This window comes from Leucoraja erinacea, chromosome 17 (assembly GCF_028641065.1).
Source record: "Leucoraja erinacea ecotype New England chromosome 17, Leri_hhj_1, whole genome shotgun sequence".
NCBI classification, from domain to species: domain Eukaryota; kingdom Metazoa; phylum Chordata; class Chondrichthyes; order Rajiformes; family Rajidae; genus Leucoraja; species Leucoraja erinaceus.
The window spans coordinates 18,688,581-18,712,580 of record NC_073393.1 but is presented as its reverse complement, the minus strand read 5'-3'; the positions used below and the strand labels follow the sequence as shown (position 1 = coordinate 18,712,580).

General features: G+C 41.6%; 1 protein-coding gene across 4 annotated transcripts in view; it reads right to left on the bottom strand.

Annotated features, from left to right (window-relative positions):
• Window positions 1-24,000, bottom strand: part of st3gal2 (ST3 beta-galactoside alpha-2,3-sialyltransferase 2) — a 129,897-nt gene that overhangs the window by 103,110 nt on the left and 2,787 nt on the right. The gene's annotated exons all lie outside the window — the stretch shown is intronic.

Below are 24,000 nucleotides of genomic sequence, written 5' to 3'. Positions count from 1 at the left end.
TTCGCGAGTTTAGAAGAGTTTGCCCTCAGCTCACTCGGAGCATGGTCGACACAAGGTCCTAGGAGGTCTTTGTAACTCTCCTTCATGCTCGAGAATAGTCCCCGCGTACTCTAGGTTAAGGCGTTTTTTTCAACATGCTGAAAAATGCCCGTGAGTTTAAAAAAGCTCGCCATAGAAACAAAATCGAATATTTTTTTTACTCGTAGGTTTAGTCGAGGTAATTCGCAGTAGGTCGTAATGTTATCGTAGGGAATCAAAGGCAATCGAAGGTAAAGCTTGTTGAGAAAAAAGGTAAGTAAACCTACTGGTAATGTTAAATGCCCGCTAAACTTTGTCTGGCTTCTTAAAAGTGTCTCCACTCCTTCTCCCCCCCCCCCCTCCGCACTCTCTAAAGGACTTACTGTAACTGCGGCAGCCGTCTTTTACCTTCCTGTTCATCGCGGTTGTGAATTTCAGACAGCGCTCCCCCCGCCTTTGCGATGGGGGGGGTGGGGGGAAGGGTGCATGTATATGTGCGCGTGCGCAGATCGCTCATCACCGACGGTCGATCCAGCTCGAGGTTTTTCAGGCAAGTGCCCGCGAGCTTGACGGTCGAAGACAGTTGCTGAAAAGTCGCGTTAGTGGGACAGGACCTTAAAGAATGAATCTGGTCTGAGTAAGTAACTCTTCTGAAGAATGTGAGGACTGCTGTTCCCAAGCAGTTGTTCATAAGAGATATGAAAAATAAAGCCTTTAATAATCTTTTTCAAAATGTGAATTTTAGATTATTCCATATCTACCAGATGCTCCAAATTTGCAGACCATAAAGACATAAATATATATTGTTTATGAATTATGAAAATCTATATAGTTTAGAGGTACAAGCCCTTCAGCCCACCTAATCTGTGCCGACCAATGATCCCTGCACACTAACACCATCTTACACACCCAAGGGACAATTTACATTTATACCGAGTCAAATAGCCTACAAACCTGTACGTGTTTGGAGTGTGGGAGGAAACCGGAGCTTCCCAGAGAAAGCCCATGCTGCTCACGGGGAGAATGTACAAACTAGGTACAGACAAGCACCATAGTCAGGATCAAACCCAGGTCTCTGGCGTTGTAAGGCAGCAACTCTACCGCTGTGCCACCTGTAGAATTTTGTGTTTGAAATGCATCCTACCTCACGTAGACAGGTCTACTCAAGAAGTGCAGCGCAGAGATTTTCACTATAGCCACCATCATAGAGATCATATAGCCACCACCCTCAGCTGAAATGATTCACAGATGCAGCTTCTAGATAGCTGCCATTTCCACATTTATGATTAATAGCAAGCATTCTAATTCAACAAGCATGCCGATTGTAATCTCTGCCCTCCTCTGCTGTCGCACAGAGGTTATTCAAGGAATCCATTAGTAATAACATTTAAGATTAATGGCATATGTGTAAGAAGAAACTGCAGATGCTGGTTTAAACCAAAGATAGACACAAAAAGCTGGAGACAGGCAGCATCTCTAGAGAGAAATGGGTAACGTTTCAGGTCGAGACCATTCTTATAGACAATAGGTGCATTCGGCCCTTCGAGCTAGCACCACCATTCACCGTGATCATGGCTGATCAACCACAATCAGTACCCCCTTCCTGCCTTCTCCCCATATCCCTTGACTCCGCTATCTTTAAGAGTTCAATCTAACTCTCTCTTGAAAGCATGCAGAGAATTGGCCTCCACTACCTTCTGAGGCAGAGAATTCCACAGATTCACAACTCTCTGGGTGAAAACGTTTTCCCTCATATCCGTTCTAAATGGCCTACCCCTTATTCTTAAATTGTGGCCCTTGGTTCTGGACTCCCCCAACATTGGGAGCATGTTTACTGCTTCTCGCATGCCCAATGCCTTAATAATCTTATATGTTTCAATAAGATGCCTCTCATCCTTCTAAATTCCAGTGTACACAAGCCCAGTCACTCCATTCTATCAACATATGACACTCCCGCCATCCTGGGAATTAACCTCGTGAACCTACGCTGTACTCCCTCAACAGCAAGAATGTCCTTCCTCAAATTTGGAGACCAAAACTACACACAATACTCCAAGTGTGGGCTCACTCGGGTCCTGTACAACTGCAGAAGGACATCTCTGCTCCTATACTCAAATTCTCTCATTATGAAGGCCAACACGCTTTCTTCACTGCCTGCTGTACCTGCATGCTTACTCTCAGTGACTGATGAACAAGGACCCCTACGATCCTGTTGTACTTCCCCTTTTCCCAACTTGACACCATTCAGATAATAATTTGTCTTCCTGTTTTTGCCACCAAAAAGTGGATAACCTCACATTTATCCACATTAAACTGCATCTGCCATGCATCTGCCCACTCACCCAACCTGTCCAAGCTACCCTGCATCCTCATAGCATCCTCCTCACAGTTCACACTGCCACCCAGCTTTGTGTCATCTGCAGATTTGCTTAAGTTACTTTTAAATACCTTCTTCTAAATCATTAATGAATATTGTAAATAGCTGCGGTCCCAGCACTGAGCCTTGCAGTACCCCACTAGTCACTGCCTGCCATTCTGAAAGGGAACCGTTTATCCCTACTCTGTTTCCTGTCTGCCAACCAATTTTCTATCCATGTCAGCACCCTACCCCCAATACCATGTGCTCTAATTTTGCCCATTAATCTTCTTTCTGGGACCTTATCAAATGATTTCTGAAAGTTCAGATACACTACATCCACTGGCTCTCCCTTGTCCTTCCTAGATACATCCTCAAAAAATTCCAAAAGATTAGTCAATCACGATTTCCCCTTCGCAAGTCAATGCTGACCCGGACAGATTCTGTTACTGTTATCCAAATGTGCCGCTATTTCATCTTTAATTTAAATATTTTTATTTGAATTTTGAATTTAACAGCAATTTGCATACATACAATGATAACAGACAGTGATAGTCAGGACATAATTGTACAACAGTATGTAAACGACCCTCAAAACCCTTACCCTTACCCACCCTCGCCACCCGGGGACAAACAACACTCACATACGTACACATCCACACAAATACGATAAGATAAACAAAAAATGAAAAAAAAAAAAAAGTGCGAGGGGGGGGGGGAGGGGTTGAGCTATTTCATCTTTTATATTGACTCCAGCATCTTCCCCACCACTGATGTCAGGCAAACTGGTCTATAATTCTCTCTCCCTCCTTTCTTAAAAAGTGGGATAACATTAGCTACCCTCGAATCCAAAGGAACTGATCCTGAATCTATAGGACATTGGAAAATTATCACCAATGCGTCCACAATTTTTAGAGCCATTTCCTTAAGTACCCTCGGATGCAGACCATCAGGCCCTGGGGATTTATCAACCTTCAGTCCCATCAGTCTACCCAACACCATTTCCTGCCTAATGTGAATTTCCTTCAGTTCCTCCGTCACCCTAGTACCTCTGGCCACTAGTACATCTGGGAGATTGTTTGTTTCTTCCTTAGTGAAGACAAAGTACATGTTCAACTCGTCTGCCATTTCCTTGTTCCCCATAATAAATTCACCCGTTTCCGTCTTTAAGGGTCCAACTTTGGACTTAACTATTTTTTTCCTCTTCACATACCCAAATAAGCTTTTACTATACTCCTTTATATTCTTGGCTAGTTTACCTTATCTCATCGTACCTCATCTTTTCTCCCCGTATTGCCTTTTTAGTTATCTTCTGTTGCTCTTTAAAGGTTTCACAATCCTCTGGCTTCCAACTCATCTTTGCTACGTTATACTTCTTCTCCTTTATTTTTATATTGTCCTTAACATCCCTTGTCAGCTACGGTCACCCCTTATTCCCCTTAGAATCTTTCTTCCTCTTTGGAACAAACTGTTCCTGCACCTTCTGTATTATTCCCAGAAATACCTGCCATTGTTGGTCCACTGTCATCCCTGCTAGGGTATCTTTCCAGTCAACATTGGCCAGCTCCTCCCTCATGGCTCCACAATCCCCTTTGATCAGCTGTAATACTGACACTTCCGATTTTCCCTTCTCCCTCTCAAATTATAGATTAAAACTCATCATATTATGGTTCTGACTGAAGAAGGGTCTCGATCTGAAACATCACCCATTCCTTGTCTCCAGAGTCTTCAGCCTGTCCCGCTGAGTTACTCCAGCTTTCTGTGTGTATCTAAGATTAATGGCATATCTTGTTTAAAATCATTTCACTGACATGTATCTTAAACTTTGGAATGTTATGATAACATTTTCAGCACAATCAATGTACATTACAATATTTGGGTATCTGTTCGCCTAATAAGTCCAGCATGACATGAAAACACAGACATGTTAAATAAACTATTTCACAATATCTTGTTAATACAAACAATATTTATGCTAGGATTGAAACCCTAACCACAAACAGGTTAAACACCTAGTTCTTTTCTACTGGGATAGCAACAGATCTTATATGCTGTTGTACTCCAATATTTAAAACACTAGAATTTATCGGTTCGATTTTCAGTGCCAGCATTAGCACTTCCACCCTTTTCAAAAGAAAGAATCAAAAAACGTGGAGCTTCAGTGAGATAATTATTTCAAATGTGGGGCCTCAAATTAAAGGCTTCCTGTATTGAGTAACTACAGATTATACATGGAATAATCTGGAGTGAGCTCATGTAAAATCTAACAGAGCTTGGATCCAAAGTATGGAGCTTAATCTAAATTAATATGGATTTTCGCTAAATTAGTCATCTGAATAGCACAGCAGACAACTTGGAAATAGGACATCGGCAGTTTGGTAGATATTCATCCGAAACTTAATGGGTAGAAATAAATATACTCAAAAAGCAAGAACTACAGATGCAGAAAATCTGAAATAAAAACAGAGCATTCTGGAAAATGTGAGGCCACATCAGTGGAAAGTGAAATGGTTGATATTTCAGACTGATGACCAGAGCTTTTTATTTGAGACAGTAAGCACCACCGATGCCTCTAAAAAGTTAAAATCATAATTTTCAAACGATTGGATTTTTAACGTATAATTGTGTATCGTTTTAATAATACATTTAATTTTTAACCCATGTTGATAAATATACCATAAATTTTCATTGATACGCATACCAGCACTTTTCCTCTACAAAAAAAGCATTACTGATTACTTTCATCAGAATTATTGAACTGTGGAACATCCTATTATTCAAAGTTAGCTGTCACACAAATTCATCTCTATCTGTCACTTGCTTTGCTCCACAACCCAAGGCCACTCCAGCCACCATAATCAATCCAAAACACGGAGACAACACTTGCACTTGCATGCATTTGGAGGTCTTTGTCAACTAATTCACCAAAACATACGAGATGATGGGCCTTGTACTTTACGTCCACAAGGTAATGTCCTCTGCCAACCTGCCTCTATTGTATAACACCAGCTTACAATAATAAAAATTCACTGTGAGGCCCCAGAAAATATCAATATGGCAAATATTAAAAGTATGAAACAAAAAATAAAGGGGTCAAGAAAGAAAAAGTTGAATGTGCCACATACTATCATTTAAGCATTTTACCTGCACAAGGCCTTGGCAGCATAGCGATGAGCAGGTAGTGCTGCTGCCTTGCAGCTCCAGCAATCCAGGTGCAAACCTGAGCACAGATGTATAGTTTTCCCAATCTCTCTGTAACCAGACAGGTGCTCCAGTTTTCACCAATAGATTACTGCTTTGACATGTGGATGTTGACTGCTTTCACTCCTTTTTCATATGCAAGGACTCTGCATCCAACCTAAATGAGTGTGCCACTGCCATCACAGAGTTCAGTTGCAGTATGGCGCACTGCGTACCAAAGACGACAATCTGAGTGTTTCCCAATCATAAACCTTGGATAAAATGGGAGGTCCACTCCCAGGTCAAGACTGTGTTCGTCAAACAGTCCTGAGCCACACATGAAAATGATATGACCTCCGCAAAGCCATCAAGAACACCAAGAAGGAAATCCAAATCAAACTGGTCACATGATAACCACATGGACACCCGTCGATTGTGGCAAGACGTGCATGCTATGGTAAACGAGAAAGTGAAGTTGGGCAATATCGCGGGCAATGTGCTCCTCCATGAGAGTCCAATGAATTCTATACTAGATTTGTACAGAGAGTCAGTAGATTACCGTTACATGTCCCATTAGCCTCTGGTGCACCCATACCATGCTCACTGTGTCAGATCGGCCTTCCTGAGAGCGAACCTGTGGAAACCAATTACCAAAGATATCCGCTGACATCTTTAACCACTCCCTACTCCATTCCAAGGTGCCCAACTAATTTCCCTCTGCCAAATAGAAACAAGGTAGTGTGCTTTAATCACTACCGAACGATGCCTCTGACATCCACCATCATGAAGTGCTTCAAGAGGCTGGTCATGGTGCATATTAACTCCAAATTCACAGACAGCCTCTACCCATAGCAATTCACCTACCATCTCAATAGATCCATGGCAAATGACATGTCCTAGGTTATACACTCATCCCTGGAACATCTGGATAACAAGGGTTTGTTGACCATAACTCTAGATACACTATAATACCAACCAAACATCTCCAAACTCCAAGACTCAGGACTTAGCAACCCCCTCTGCAAATGGATCCACAACTTCCTGACCCATAGATCACAATCAGAAAGGATTGGCGATATCACATCATCCATGATAATTCTTAATATCAGTGCCTCGCGAGGATGTGTATAGTCCCTATACGCTCACCATTGTGCCGCCAAATTCTGCTACAATACTTTTCTTTAGCATTGGGATGATAGTGGTCTTTTTGAAGCCAGTGGGGACCTCAGAATGGAGTAGAGTAGAGGTTAAAGATGTCTGCGAATACTTCTGTCAGCTGATCCTCACAGGTCCTGAGGATAGGGCCAGGACTCCATCTTTACCATTTGTTTCCCATGGATTTACTCTCAGGAAAGCAGATCTTATGTCGGTCTCTGTAACTGTTAGTACAGGTGCACCCAAGACTGGTGGGGCAGGTGGCATTCCATCATTGACCTTCTGTTCAAAGCAGGTGCAGAAGGCAGAGTTCATTGGGGAGGGACACATTGCCATTAGCACTACTGCCCAAAAGGGAACCTGCAGTGGGTGCTATTACCATACACCCACATCTTGGTGGTAGTCACAGGCTTGGGAGGTACTGCCGGAGTAGCCTGGGTGAACAACCACATGTGGGTACAAGAAACGTGCACCGTAATTTGTATATGGTACAAATTGCAGTTATTGAGCATAGATTGCAGAGGAAATAAATGTTTAGCTCAGTTGATCGGTGCCAGACAAGCAGACTGCTTTATCCTGGATAGTTTTGAGTTTAAGAACTGATGGTACTGCATTTATCAAGGCAAGTGCAGAGTGTGGCATCACTCTTATTTTTCAAGGTTTCAAGGTTACAAGGTTAATTCCCGGGATGGCGGGACTGTCATGTGCTGAGAGAATGGAGCGGCTGGGCTTGTACATTCTGGAGTTTAGAACGATGAGAGGGGATCTTATTGAAACATATAAGATTGTTAAGGGTTTGGACATGCTAGAGGCAGGAAACATGTTCCCGATGTTGGGGGAGTCCAGAACCAGGGGCCGCAGTTTAAGAATAAGGGGTATGCCATTTAGAACAGAGATGAGGAAACACTTTTTCTCACAGGTTTTTGAGTCTGTGGAATTCTCTGCCTCAGAGGGCAGTGGAGGCCGGTTCTCTGGATACTTTCAAGAGAGCTAGTTTGGGCTTTTAAAGATAGCGGAGTCAGGGGATATGGAGAGAAGGCAAGAATGGGGTACTGATTGGGGATGATCAGCCATGATCACATTGAATGGCTGTGCTGGCTCAAAGGGCCGAATGGCCTACTCCAGTACCTATTGTGTATTGTATATAGTTGCTGTAAAATGCATTGGGGTATCAAGCACGTAGCTTCCTGCAGCATATCCTTCCTTTCATCTGTTCTTGTAGCCATAGTATTGAATGGCTAGTTCAGTGCAGTCTCTATTTAATAGGATGCAGAAAGATGTTGATTGCGAGGGATTTGCAGTGGCAATATCACTGTGCATCAAGGGAGAGTGGTTAGACTCCCTCTTATTGGAGATAATAATTGCTTTGTCCTTCACAGGTGTAAATACTACCTAGTAGCCCATGTCCAAATGTTGTCTGCATTTTATTGCATGCAGGGATCTTTAATTAATTTACCACCTTTATCAACCACAGATGATTCTTCCTTCTCGTTGGGATAAACGTTGACTGAGCATTTATGAACTAGTTATTTATAAATGTGCTCCTGCTGATCTATTGATCTCTGTCTTAGCTTATGTAATCAATCCACTCATGGCAACTCCATCGTAATTGTCCTTATTTAAGTGGAAGATACTGATTCGGAACCTGCGGTGTTCACCCTCAAACAGTATCCGGAATTCTACTGTGTGTGGTCACTACTGCCTAAGAGTTCCTTAGTCACAAGATATTTTATTAATCCTTCCTCATTGTATTCTTGGCTTGTTTTTAAACACATCAAGCAAGTAACTTACTCCAGCATATCCAAATCAAAAATAGCCTGTTCCCAGGTTATTCTGTAATATATTGTTCCAAGAAGCAATCTCTATTGTACTCAATCATTACTTCTTGTACATAACTCTTTCTGGCTTTGTCCGTCTAGTCAATATGCAGATTTAAATCTATTGTGATATCTGCAGTTCCCTTCGTACATTTAATATTTGCCCATTGATTCCGTGCACTATTAAGATGATACATTTTGAAGGCCTTTGATTGCCTCGACGTGTCTTCTTTCCCATGGTATTTATTAATTCCACCCAAATTGCTTCCTCGTCACTGCTCAGCACCTACACCACGACTCAGTACCCTCCAACGCCTTCCTTGATTAAAACACTACTTACCCCTTACCCCTTTCCCCTTTGGAACATTGTATAACCTGGAATATCAAGTATCCAACTTGAGTCGAGTTTGCCCTCGACTCATACACGCAGCATGGTCGACACAAGGTCGTAGGAGGTCTTCGTAGCTCTCCTTCATGCTCGAGAGTGGTCTCCGCATACTCGAGGCCTCAACTAGGTCGCGGCGGTTTTTTCAATGTGTTAAAAAATGCCCGCAAGTAAAAAAAGGTCGCCATGGAAAAAAAAAGACACTTTTTTTACTTGTAGGTTTAGTTGCAGTAGGTCGTGGTAGGTCGGCATGTTAGTCATAGGTAATCGAGGGTAGTCGAAGGTAGTCGAAGATAGTCTTCATCATAGTCGAAGGAGGTCGTCTTCACTCTCCACTATTTGGTGTCCAATTTTCCCCTAAGTTAGTCGTAGCTGGTCTTCAACATAGTCGAAGGAGGTCTTCTACCTGTCATTTTTTTCCAAACTCTTCCAAACTCGCCAATTAGGTTGCCCAAGTGGGACAGCCCCTTTACGATGCATGCTACATGCATTCAAATAAAGAGGATTAAACTTTGTTTTTGTTATAATTCTTACTTATTGCAGATTCACTTACATAGTATACCTTTGCTTTCATTTACTGCCTCTTCCTGTCATGCTTTGGTTGGTCTTCTCCCCTTCACTAATCTGTGCCACTGTTCTCCAATTCCTTTTTGAAATCTTAAACATTCCATCACCTGCCTTCCCCATTCTAATTTGCATAGCAGAGTGAATGAAACAATGTAAATTATAATGCCAGTATACAGTGGGTAAAATTAGCTTGGAATTCCATCCTTTCAATTAATACTCAACTCCACTTCGTTACTCCAAGATAAATTTAAAAAACAAAAATCTGCAGCAGTGACAATATCCAGTTTTACTATTGTTACATCATTTATTTTTCAGCATGTTTTTTTCAAGTCTGTCGTGTCTTTTCTCAATTGGCAGCCACACTTGATACTATCCATGTGACTATCCAGGAACGGGGTACTGATTTGTGGATGATCAGCGGTGATCACAGTGAATGATGGTGCTGGCTCAATGGGCTGAATGGCCTACTCCTGCACCTATTGTTTATGTCTATAATTGACCATTATGATATCAGTAGCCGGTTTTCATTCACTTTAGTCAGTACCTCCTGGCTCCATCTTACACACACACACTTGATAGTTAAACTTCTAATTATACAATGGCAAAACATCAATCTACAAGTAATAACAAAGTGATAAAAGTACATAACAGCACATTTCCCAAGCTATATCATGTCACAGCTGGAACAAATGGTGTACACAAAATATCTGTGGAAAATTATAATTTTATTCCTCATATGATCTCCAATATGCAAATAATTTCCCTGCCCAACTGCTACACAAGGAACAAATTAGTTATGAAAAGGGTACTTTACACAGTGTATGAATGTTCTACATTAGAATCAACCCATATTGGCATACTTAACACTTCAGTACGTCAAGAAACAGTAACCCACTGGGGAAAAAAATCCATTAAGTATGTTTTAATGTCCAATTCACTGGTCAAAATTGTTTTCCACCATGGACTACAGTCAAATAGTATTAAATATACGGATTAGAAAATGTTCTATGCACCCTATGCCTAAGTGCATTCAGCAAGTAAATAATGCATGGTCAATTGGAGGATCTCCCACAACATGACCTGCATCATCAGCCTTCTGTACACCACCTGAGCTGATCTTCAAATGTATTTGCTTTGCCTATTTTGTCCATAGTGTTCAGCTATGGCTCCAGCCACAGCAGTATATGACTGCTCCCAGTCATTTGGGGGGTAATAGTTGGCTCGGTTGTCCTAGTCAGGTACTCACTCTCACCATGAGTAGAAAATTCTGAACTAGGTGGCCGAGATGGACCTTTCAGAATCCTGTTTGGAGTGCCAAGTTGGGGGTTTTGCCCAAAAGAGCCCTAAATCTCTTCTCTAATAAGAGCATCCAGTAGTCTTCCAATTTGCTGGAGGAAAGATCAGACAATTGCTATCACAGCCTCAAGGACTAATGGCATGAAGGAAGCCTCGATGACAGGGATTTCAGCATGCACTGCAGCACAGGGATCTTGTGGTACGTGTGGAGGTTGGCAGTAGGTGGGTGCTGTGTATTTGAAGATGTTCCCCGTGCTGCAGAAGGTGTAGCCTCTGCCATTACCAACTGCCCAATAGTTGGGTCTGCGCTCCTTGCCCAATGTAAAGAATAGGGTCGTAACAGGACTCAAAAGCATGTTAAATGTTGTTGCTGGACATTTCATCAGATAGCTCCATTCAGTTTGTTCTCCATAAGGATTGTCATCATCCTTACCCGAGCTCTCTCCGGAACATAACATGATATGCATCTTTATCCTTTAGCAAACTGGCACCCACTTTCCCACAGACCAAGCTGCAGACCATCAAGCCCACAAAACACAATCTGCAGATGGTGGCACTAAATTATCCCTTAGATTCTGCAAAGTGCCCGGAATTAAGCTGGTGGGTGCAACAGATGGTGCATTTGTCCTCTTTAGAGTCCAGGACATCAACTGGAAGGATCTGCATTGGTAGGATCTCCTGAAAATCTGGTGAGGAAGGCAAACATTTATAGTCATGGTGAGGGAGGCAACAGGTGAAAGTAGTCCATAGGAAACATTCGACAAAAGATATAATTGAAAGGGAAGTGGCACAAGGGGACCGATTAGACAACAGCATGCTTTCTGATCCTTCAATGGTGACTGGTAGAGTGTTAGAGTGCCAGCAAAGCCGATGCTACAAAGAGTGAGTCACCGAGATCAACGATTCCACCCTCCAAACCACCAAAGTTTGCTTTACTGGTATTTACTATAAGCACACCTGCTGCAAAATGAGGGAAGAATGTTAGTGAGTGTGTTTACATGAATAATACAGCTGCATTGTATGTGTGATGCACAAGATGCAAGAACATTGGAGTAGTGCCAGGTGAGATCATGTAGAATGGCTTGTGTTCTCAGATGGGATCCGAGGCGGTCTACACTAATCATGACTAAGTGATCAAGGTCATTAAACGTTTTCTGTGCTGGCACTAGCTTCTCATTACTGATATTGATGTCCTTGGCATCAATATCCTTCCATCTGCTTCATCTGGGTGCATCATCAGAAGGTGGGGCACAGCATGCATATTTCAAAGTCAAAGGTATTTTATTGTCACATGTACCAATTAAGATACAGTGATATGCAAATTATCATACAGCCATACGAAAAAAAAGCAACATGGCACACAACCAGATAAAAAGTTGACATAAACATCAAGCAAAGCAGATTTTCCACATTCCTCACTGTGGTGGAAGGCAAAACAGTCCAATCTTCTTTCTTGCAGCTGTTTCCCATTCTACCACGATCAAGGTTAACTATGAATCTGGCTTCCCACTTCTGTAACTGTGACAGTTCCCAAGCAGTAATAATGCAGGGTTTGTCTGCGAGATACTGCATAATGACTCCAAGCACTAATGTGATGGAGTGATCAGCCCCCCCTCAAATGTGAAGCTTCAACATCAGTTGAGGTTCACTGATTTCCTCTGTCATGTGGCATTCACAAAATGGCTTTTGGGGAGACTTTACTTTATAAGCTGATAAACACAATACATTAACAGGGAAGTTATTATAGAAACACTAGTTTGGGGCGCACCTTGAGTGTTGCATTCAGCTTTGCTTGTCACATCACAGGAAAGATACGATTGCACCAGAACAAGGGCAGTGGAGATTTATAACGAGGACTAGAAAACTTTACCCATGATTAAAGAACTGGGTAAAACTAGACATTTTTCTTCAGAATAGGGGAATATGAAGAATGATTTAATTAAGGTGCATAATATTATGGGGCTTATTTTCCTCAGCAAAAGGGTTAAAAACAGGTATAGATTTGAAGTAATAGCCAGAAAGTACAGAAAATCATAACCAGAGAATTGCAGGGGTTTGGAACTCATTGCTTAAAAAGATGGAGGAGGAAACTCTCCCCTCCCCCTCCCCCCACTTCCGACTACGTTTAATGGTACTTGGTCACTTTAAAGACTGTAAAATGCAGGACTGAAATATAAGATATAGGATGTCTTTAAGAAGGAACTGCAGATGCTGGAAGATAGAAGATAGACTAAAGTGCTGGAGAAACTCAGCAGGTACAGCAGCATCTATGGAGCGAAGGAAATGGGCAACATTTCGGGCTGAAACCCAGCTAGTTGTTTCAAGCAGCACATACACAATAGAATTACGTTAACCGTTCTTTCCACAATTCCCTGACCACAACAATAAGGAAAACATGCAATTTTCTATTCCCGAATCCATATGCTGAATAAGATTTGCAGAATAAAATGCTGCTTCAATGGCATTAGGATACACAATAATGGATCCTCACCAAACTAGCATTTTAGTACGTTTCAAGGGCAATATAATTCCTTGTACAATAATTGTGACCATAATCAATAACTATCTTCTTATTATAAATTTCAAGATTCAAGATTCAAGAAATTTTATTGCCATGTCAACAAGTTGATAGGAATGTGTCTTGGTTCGCTCTCAGACAGACACAATACAGTGCAATACAACCACCACATACACCACTAAATAATACAGACAATACCGTACGACAATATATACAGGAAGATCAGTACACAGCAGCGTTATACTAAGCGTAAGTGCAAGTGCAAAAGAAAGTGCAAAGTGATTAGTGCAAATTCAAATATCTGATGGCTTGGAGGTAGGTGCTGTCTCTGAAGCGAGATGTTTTACTTTTAATGCTTCTATATCTCCTTCCTGATGGGAGGAGATTAAAGAGGTAATGTGCCGGGTGAAAGCGATCTGCTCTGATTTTCCTGGCTGGTGAAATTTGTATACAGAATGGAAAAAGACCTTATTCTAAACTCATGATGTACCATGTGACCAGGAGTTATTCAGTGGTGCAAATTAGATAGTCCAGATAAATGATTAATTAGCAGATTCAATAAAATTAGGAACATACAATACATATTGTCTTTGCCTTGTTTTCAATTATTATTTCAGATGGTTAATGAAGTTTTTCAACTTGCACAATACATAATTAAAACACGGTTCAAAATGTTATATTTTAAAAGCGTTAAAGTGACCATTTAAATTCTAGCATACTTGTTTCTCAGCGATAAGCAAGCTGTTATCGCTTATGCGTTAAAACCCAGTTTGACTGGTAACATTTACTGGTTTCATGATTTTATAATCTGGATCAATAATTTCATTTTTTGGACCAGTTACGCTGTTACACAAGGGCTAATTACTGGCATATTGATCGTGTTCACTTGCAGCAGCAGAATCATTACATGTGGAAATGGAAACTGATGTGTTACCACACCAAATGCACATTGGGAAAGTTTGTCTGACACCAATCTTGTTGTTCTAATCTCTTTACAAATTGTGCAGAACTCCCTGACATCAGTTTGGAAATTTTCCTTTTTCCAGTCTGAACAATTACAATCTATTAATGCTCTTGCAATTTAGTCTCTCATAACTGCATATTTTCCTCTTCAAGATCAAACATTTTAGTTTTGGGTTTTTTTCTTGTGGTATCTTCCGATCTGCAGTGAAAGTTGCATTTTTGTACCAAATGGAACTCAGCAACATTCTTTTTAATCCCTTCATTTTATGATCTGTTTACAAACCAACAAGCTCATTGGTTTGTGTAGGAAAGAACTGCAGATGCTGGCTTAAATTGAAGGCAGACACAAAATGCTGGAGTAACTCAGCGGGACAGGCAGCATCTCTGGAGAGAAGGAATGGGTGAGACCATTCCTCAGACTGAATTCAAGTTCATTGGTTTCTATTTGTAAAAGTAGTATACCTGTACTCTAGTTTTTTCCATTTCATCTCATTAACTTCGCCAAAATCTAACCACATTCAGCTAATCACGGGCTATTTTCAATCACTTGTATTTCCCCAACAGATATTGCTCAAGCAGTTGGTTAGTGACCAGCAATAACTTTTATGTAAAAATGAACAAAAATTGATGTCTCATGTTCTGCAGTGACCAATTACACAATTCAGCCATATTTCTAAAACTGCTAAATCTGGATAATCACCACTATACTACTGGACAGTAATTTGCACATTACTAGATCTACTAAGCATTGCAATCTGACATATAAAAGTAACCACAAGCAAATAAGGTGAAAGCATACACAAAAGGCCCTTAAAATACAAACAGTATTCCTGCAGTCTAGCAAAAGTATTTTTTAAATTTTATGTTAGATATCAGAGGAATACAAACTAGTATTGACATTCTATTCAGGGATAAAAGTATCAAGTTTATATAATTATCGGCATAAAATACCCACTTTATCATCCCATAAATGATATTTATATGCAAGTAATCATTTTTTCCTGGATGTTAACAAATCATTTCAAAATTTAAAAATACATACAAAAGCTGGAGTCAGTTTCTTTATGTATAACTATGACATTCTAATGTTTTTTTCAATGTCCTCTGGCTGCTTAGGATGCAGTAGACAGGGGAAAATTAGGGTTTGAAGTTGGGTCTTTTTATGGCTAATTCACAAAAGCAAATGAAAAGAAAGTTAAAATGCATAAGCCACAGTCTTGGGTAATTAAAAACAATCCATACTTTGTCATTGAGTAATGTAGTAATGTTAAGTAGTTTTTGCTACTTCCTGATACTCCAGATGTCACCAAAAACTTAAAACACATTTAAATAGCACTGCTTGGTCATCCTACACATATTGCTTATGCATTCAGGTTTTCCAATGACAAATATTAGCTGGAGAAACAAGAATAATATCTCCATCCTTATAAAAAAATTTTTTTTTTTTTAAGTACAATTTTTTTTGTTTAGTAGAGTCAAGGAACGCAGGTGCTGCAGGCTAGGCAGCATCTCTGGTGACCATGGATAGGTGATATTTTGGGTCAGATTTCTTCTTCAGACTAAATGTAGTGGGCAGGGAGAAAGCTGGAAAAGGACAGTGGGGCAGGACAAAACATGGTGGTTACAGGTGAGGGGATTTTGAGATGCAGAAGATTGGACAAAAGCTAGAGATGAAAAGATAAAAAGGGTGAGATAAGGATAGAAGAGATGGAAATTGTGAAGGAGGAGGGGAAACGGGACAAATGAGTGCAGGTCTAGGTGGAGCACAGGGACGAGAGGGGGGAAAATAATAAATAGAATGCAGTCAAAACTGAAGGAGAATCGTTGTCAAAAGCGGCGGATTGAGTGTAAGTATCAGAAATCTTGGTCAGGCCCGAACTGGAAGGTCTGGAAAGGGAGCTGGAAGTCACAAAGTCACGATGGTGGCACAGGCATGTGTTGAGAAAACAAACATGGATGTGGTATTGAATCCGGGTCAGAACTTAGTCCTAGAGCAGGAGAGGAGCAGGAATCACAGAGTCTCACAGAACTCTCATTAAAGAGAGGAAGATACATTCTTCCTCCTTCCTCACCAACCTCTATCACCTTATTTATTTTCCTCTTAAGAACATCTATACTCTTTCCTCAACTGTTCCATGGTAACAGGCTGCACGGTTTGTTTTTTTTGCATCTTCCGAACATAGATTATTTTTTAATGAATTCCCTGTGGTGTTACAGATGCCAGGTGCATACTCAAATATATCTGAATGGTTTCCTTCCACTTTTAGAAACCTCAAAATTCTAAGCCTTCCAATGAAATTTGTTTACATGAAAACCAACACATCAGATTAGTTTGCATAAAACACATAATAAGATTTAGAATATCATTTTCAAAAAAACCCCAAAAAAACGTGGTTGAGAATTCACATACCCTGGGGCAAGAACAAGAAAATAATTACTTGTTTCAATTAGATTACACCTGCTCTGGGTTTCTCCGGAAATTACACTGGGCACAAAAAACTATTTGAGTTCCGACCTGAAACACTGCATATCAATGTTCTCCAGAGATGCTGCCTGACCTGCGGAGTTACTCTAGTGCTGTCTTTTTTGTGACCCATCATCTGCAATTCCTTGTCTCTATATTTCACATGTATTGATCTGTTGCCTCCACAAGTTGCCATCTATTTGGTTTCAGTCCAATTCAAGACAGAATTGAAATTACCTTCAGCAATTGTCACTATGCTCTGTCATGCAATGGATGCATATAGTGAATGAATGCATTCACTAATTATTTCTGCCAGGGACAAGATAAATCAGTTGTGTTATACAGTTCAACCAACCCCATTCAACATGTTTTTATTTTAGTTTAGAGTTTGGAGATACAGTATGGAAACAGACCCTACGCCGACCATTGATCACCCGTTCACACACAGGTTCTACACACTCCCTGCACACTAGGGGACATTTAGAGTCATTAACCTATGAATTCGCAATTCTTTATGATGTGGGAGGCATCCAGAGCAAACGCACGTGGCCACAGGGAGAACATGCAAACTCCACACAGACAACACCCGAGGTCAGGATCGAACCCGCATCTCTGTTGCTGTGAGGCAGCTGCTCTACCAGTTGCATAACTGTGCTGCTCACTTTATATGTACAATTCATCATTGTGGTAAAAAGCCATCAGGATAGCTTTCTTTATGAGCTCCTTTTCACTAACTAGCATGGCACATAGTGGCGGATCTATATTTTTGGGGCCCTGAAGCTTGAACTTGTAAGGGGGTCCCTTCGCAACCAGCAACAAGGTCTGGATAACCACTGTTATCTTCTTCAATGGGGTAGTTCCACGGCAGGCTGGCCAGGCCCCCGGCAGGTCCAGTGGCAGCGCCCCCGTGGGGGTTCAAGGGGCACTGCCTCCTGAAAATCTCCTGCATTTACAATAAATTGAAAGTGATTCTCAAGCTTTCTGCTGGTAGTTTACATAACAGAAGCTTAGAATCTTTCTAACACATAATCAGTAAAATAACCCCCAAAAGGTATATTTCACGAAATAGACAATAGACATTTCTATGATCATCCACAATCAGTACCCCATTCCTGCCTTCGCCCCATATCCCTTGACTCTGCTATCTTTAAGAGCTTTATCTATCTCTCTCTTGAAAGCCTCCAGAAAATTGGCCTTGTCTGCCACTCCACTCTTGAAGATAGCAGAGTCAGGGGATATGGAGAGAAGGCAAGAACGGAGTGCTGATTGCGGATGATAAGCCATGATCACATTGAATGGCAGTGCTGGCTTGAAGGGCCGAATGGTCTACTCCTGCACTGATTGTCTATTCACAACTTTCTGTGTGAAAAAGTATTTCCTCATCTCCGTTCTAAATGGCCTACTCCTTATTCTTAAACTGTGGCTCCTGGTTCTGGACTCTCCCAGTTGGAAACGTTTCCTGCCTCTAGTGTGTCCAAACCCTTAATAATCTTATATGTTTCAATAAATGGCCTCATACACCTAAAAAATCTTTACAAAAAGTGTTACCCAAAATGTCTCTTTGCCTAGCACTGATTTGAGAAAAAATCTTTTCACCCATAGTTGTGAATTTGTGGAATTATCTGCCACAGAAGGCAGTGGTCTCGTCTCCTTCAGCAGCACCTACGGTCTCCCTTCCTGAACTCAGACACCCACTTCTCCTCACTTCACCTATGCTTATTTCCCCTCACCTACACATTGACTAATCCCCTCGCCTCACTAAACCCATCGCTACGGCGATACCTCACTACTAAAATTCTCCTCACACCTAAACCTCGCCTCGACTAAACCATACCTCACACCTTGTCCCCACCTCAATTTAACTAAACCTCACACCTAATCCGCGCCTCGACTAATCGCAGCCTCTCTCCCGCTCCCGCTATTTGTAGCCCCCCACGCGAGTGGAACAGCTCCAACCGGGGGGGGGGGTGGGGGGGGACGAGCGCGGAGAGCGGCACAGGCGCATTGCCCGAGAGAGCTGGTGGGAGGGTAGGGAAGGGGCGCACGCACACTGACGTTGACATCGATCCCGAGCCCCACCCGGGGCGGCTGCAGCCCCTCCTGGGATTAGGGGCCCTGAAATTTAAGCTTCATTAGTTTTACAGTAAATTCGCCCCTGATGGTACACAATTATGAGACAATTTGCAGATTGAATTCCTGATCTCAGGTGATACAACCGATCAAATTTCATCCCAACCAAATATTCATAAATAAATTCACTCCGACGGTATCGGCAGCCAAATCCATTTCGGGGAAGAGTCAGTAAAAGTAAGAAAGGAATCTAAATGTTTCCCACCCTGTGGTATTATGCAATAATAGTGTAAGGCTGAGCAGAGGGGCATTAGGACCCTGTGTACCAGAAGCCAGGCTCCAGTAACCGGATGTGACTGGAACCCAGGGGGTGGGCAGTTAGGGAGTTGCCTGGGCTTGAACACGAGGAGGCTGTTGCAGTTGCTGTTATTGTACAGATTAAAGGTATACTCTGTTTACGTCGTCGTACGAGCCTTATTACAAGCATAACCCGACACACCCCTCCCTCCCCAAATAGAAGTTGCAGGGGACAATTAAAATGCACTATGGATTGGCTAACATAGCATAGTTCACAAGTCACCTCAACCCCTCTATTTTTCATGTTTTGAAACCATTTGCCTTAATTAGAAAAAAAGGTACGCTATTAACCAGTCACTGTTTAAACAAAAGGTAAATATTCAAAGAGAAAATAAAGGATAAAGAACCACCATCGGTCAATGCTTTGAATACAAGACGTGATATCATGACAGGCATGGTAGTCAGCATTGTCGGTGGGATGAAGGGGCCGTTTCTAAACTGTACAACTCCACGACTACACAAGCAACAAAAAATTCAAATTGGTCATAGCCAGGTTATATTTGCTTTAGAATTAGAATGCCTTTATTGTTACTCAAACAAATGTTTAGATATTTGTTTGGGTAATAATAATAATAAATACTTTATTAATCCCCTTAGGGAAATTCAGATGTCCAGAAGCCCCCAACAAACCCACAGATTCAAATCGAACGCAGACAGAAAATACATAGAATACACTGTGGACGCTACCTGAGAGCAATAAATACTTAAAAAACCAATAATTATTAATATTAACTGACGAAAAATAAAGACTCTTCTCTTAGAAAAGATTTTTATGTTTTCTCATTCTGAATTACCATTAAACTTTAATATATGAAGCAACAAAAACAGTATCTTGATCATCATACAGTCTTTGTCTTCATTTTTTTTACTCCGAGTCGTTTTGAATTTATAGAATGGAAATTTGAAATGCTAAATTTAATTTTAATTAACTGAAATACACATTGTAAATTACCTGCAATGTACAATCCCATCTAACCTAAAAAAATGGCTGGCAATATATCGACTGGTTTAAAAGCGATTAAAGAACTTAGACAAAAAGAGATCGCGCCAGATCTCAGTGAAAATATCTGTTACACTCATGGACAGAAGAAAGTGAAAATGACACACGTGGACCAAAATATTGAAAATAACAGTCTCCAATGTAAGATCAACGAGGGCTAATACCATTTAAAAGAGAATGTAGAGAAACGGAAATAATCAGTGGTGATAGATCGACAATGCAAAAAGATATAGGCAGGTTGCCCGTTTAATCAGACAGGTGGCAGGTGGAATTTAACGCACATCGGTTAAAGTGATGCACTTTGGCAAAAAGAATAAATGTAGGAAAACATAGAAAATAGGAGTAGATTATTTAGCGCTGATCTTCCATTCAACATAATCATGGCTCAACTATCTCAATACAATATTCCTACCTCAATGTGTTTTGAAATGTTTCTGTATGTCTCAAATATATTCAGCATGTTTGGCCTTTACAATCCTCTGTGGTTGCAAACTTTGCAAATTCACCAATATCTGAGCAAAGAAATTTATTTTATCTCAATCCTCAAATCTTGCCCTGTAACCAGATTGGGATAATCTTTCTAGACACCTCAGTCTGAAGAAGGGTCTTGACCCGAAACGTTACCCATTCTTTCTCTCCAGAGATGCTGTCTGTCCCACCGAGATACTCCAGCTTTTTGTGTCTATCTTCAGCTAGGGGAATGGTCCTTTCTCCATCCAATCTGTTTACCCATGTCACAATTTTACAAGCTTCAGATCAATCCCTGACAGTCTGAAGAAGGGTCTCGACCCAGAATGTCACCTATTCCTTTTCTCCAGAGGTGCTGCCCGACCAGCTGAATTACTCCAGCTTTGCGTGTCAATCTTTGCTTCGAGTGACTGATGTACAAGAACTCCCAAGTCTTCCTGTACAAGAAAGCGTGTCTCTTGCAAGGATGCCATCTCCTATTCTCAATTTCTCTGTTTCCTGCAATCTCAAGAGATGTAGGGACCCCAGCGATCCTTCCAGGTAATGTGAGTTTCACATTACATTTCCTCCAACCTGATGTACTTCAGCTGGTGTTCCCGATTTGACCTCTTGGACATCGACAAGACCAAACACAGATTTAGCGACCGTTTTGCCGAACACCCACACTCGGTCTGCCAAGGCCTGCTGGATCTCCTGGTTGCTAACCATTTATCTCCTCTTCACATTCCCACATTGGCCTCCCTGTCCTTGCTTCCTCCATTGCATTGGAGTGAGGTCCCAAGCAAACTGGAGGAACAACAACTCATATTCCGGTTTGATAGGTCACCATCCAATCGTATGAATGTAGAATTCTCCAATTTAAGGTAATACATAACACTCCCATTCTCTCCCCATATAATCCGCCCATTTTATTCCCCCCCCCCACCCCAATCCTTCCTCTCCCCTGTGCATGACCTAGACTTGCACCTATTTCTCTTCTCCCCCTCCCACCTACATTCCTTCCTCTTGCATCACAATTTGCAACTCTTCTATCTTTTTGTCTCATACGTTGTAATTTCTATTCTGGCCTATGTCCAACCCTCCTCACCTACATTAACCTATTATCTGCTAGGCCTTGTTCTGTCCCCCCTCTCTTCTAGTTTACTTCGCCCACCCCCATCAGACTGAAGAACAGTCCTGACCCAAAACATCACCAATCCATGTCTCCAGAGATGCTACCTGACCCACTGAATTACTCCAGTACTTTGTCTTCTTTTGTACTCGGTAGCCTTTCCATTGAAGATGCAAAAGGCATGCAAAATGCTTTCTTCACCATAGTGCCCCTCTGTGGAACTACTGAACTTTATCTTTACTCCACCGGTTATAATTAGATAATATTCCAAAGGATGATATGGCAAATCAAACTGTATGGCAAATCAAATTTCACTGTACCTCAGTACACGTGACAATAAAGGACCATTGAACCATTGATTAAATTATCAGAGCATTCACTGTTGTTTGACAGTCCAGGTATTTTTTTGTTTTGCCTGTAATGATTAAATGTCAGCACTCCACCCCCAATACAATGTGCCCTAATTTTGCCCACTAATCTCCGATGTGGGACCTTATCAAAGGCTTTCTGAAAGACCAGAAAGTCCACTGGCTCTCCCCTATCCATTTTACTTGTTACATCATCATAAAATTGCAGAAGATTAGTCAAGCATGATTTCCCCTTCATAAATCCATGCTGACTTGGACCGATCCTGTTCCTGCTATCCAAATGCGCCTCTATTACATCTTTAATAATTGACTCCAGCATCTTCCCCACCACCGATGTCAGGCTAACTGGTCTATAATTCCCTGTTTTCTCTCTCCCTCCTTTCTTACAAGGTGGGATAACATTAGCCACCCTCCAATCCACGGGAACTGATCCAGAATCTATACAACATTGGGAAATGATCACCAATGCGTCCACGATTTCTAGAGCCATCTCCTTGAGCACCCTGGGATGCAAACCATCAGGCCCTGGGGATTTATCAGCCTTCAGTCCCATTAGTCTACCCAACACCATTTCCTGACTAATGTGAACTTCCTTCAGTTCCTCCGTCACCCTAGATCCTCTGTTCCCTAGTACTTCTGGGAGATTGGTTCGGTCTTCACAAAGGAAGACACAAACAAAGTACCTGTTCAACTCATCTGCCATGTCCTTGTTCCCCATAATAAATTCACCTGTTTCTGTCTGAACTAATCTTTTCCTCTTCACATACCTAAAGAAGCTTTTATTCCCTTATATTCTTGGCTAGCTTACCTTCCTACTTCATCTTTTCTCCCCATAATGCCTTTTTAGTTACCTTCTGTTGTTCTTTAAGTTTCCTAATCCTCTGGCTTCCCATTCATCTTTGCTATGTTATATGTTTTCTATTTTAGTTTCATACTCTCCTTGACTTCCCTTGTCAGCCAAGGTCACCTCTTACGGGGGCATGAACATCAAATTCTCCCAATTTTGTTAGTCCTTGCTGTCTCCTCCCCTTCCTCAGCCCCCCTGCTGTCTCCTTCCATCCCCCAGCCTTCTGGCTACTCCTCCTTTTCCTTTTCTTGTCCCCACTCACCCCCGCCCCCGATCAGTCTGAAGAAAGGTTTCGGCCCGAAACGTTGCCTATTTCCTTCGCTCCATAGATGCTGCTGCACCCGCTGAGTTTCTCCAGCTTTTTTGTGTAACCTCACCTCTTACTCCTCTTAGAATCTTTCTTCCTCTTTGGAATGAAATGATCCTGCATCATCTGGATTATTCCCAGAAATTCCTGCCATTGCTGTTCCACCATCATCCCTGCTGGGGTCCCTTTCCAGTCACCTTTGACGAGCTCCCCTCCCCCCCCCCCCCCCCCCCTCCCCACAACACTACATCCAGAATTGCCTTCTCCCTGGTAGGCTCCAGTACAAGCTGCTCCAAGAATCCATCTCGGAGGCACTCTACGAACTCCCTTTCTTGTGGTCCAGTACTAACCTGATTTTTCCAGTCTACCTGCAGATTAAAATCTCCCATAACCACCGTTTCATGCCAATTTTAACTCATGATGCAACTTGCACCCTATATAAAGTCTACTGTTTGGGAGCCTGGAGATAACTCTCATTAGGGTCTTTTTACACTTACAATTTCTCAGTTCTATCCACAATGACTATACATCTTCTAATTCTGTCACCCCTCGCAAAGGACTGAATTTCATTCATTACCAACAGAGCTACCCCACTCCCTCTGCCCACCTGTCTGCCTTTTCGATAGGACGTATAACCCTGAATATACAGTTCCCAGCTCCGATCTTCTTACAGCCACGTCTCTGTAATTCACACAACATCATGCCTACCAATCTCTAACTGAGTCTCAAGCTCATCCACTTTATTTCTTATAC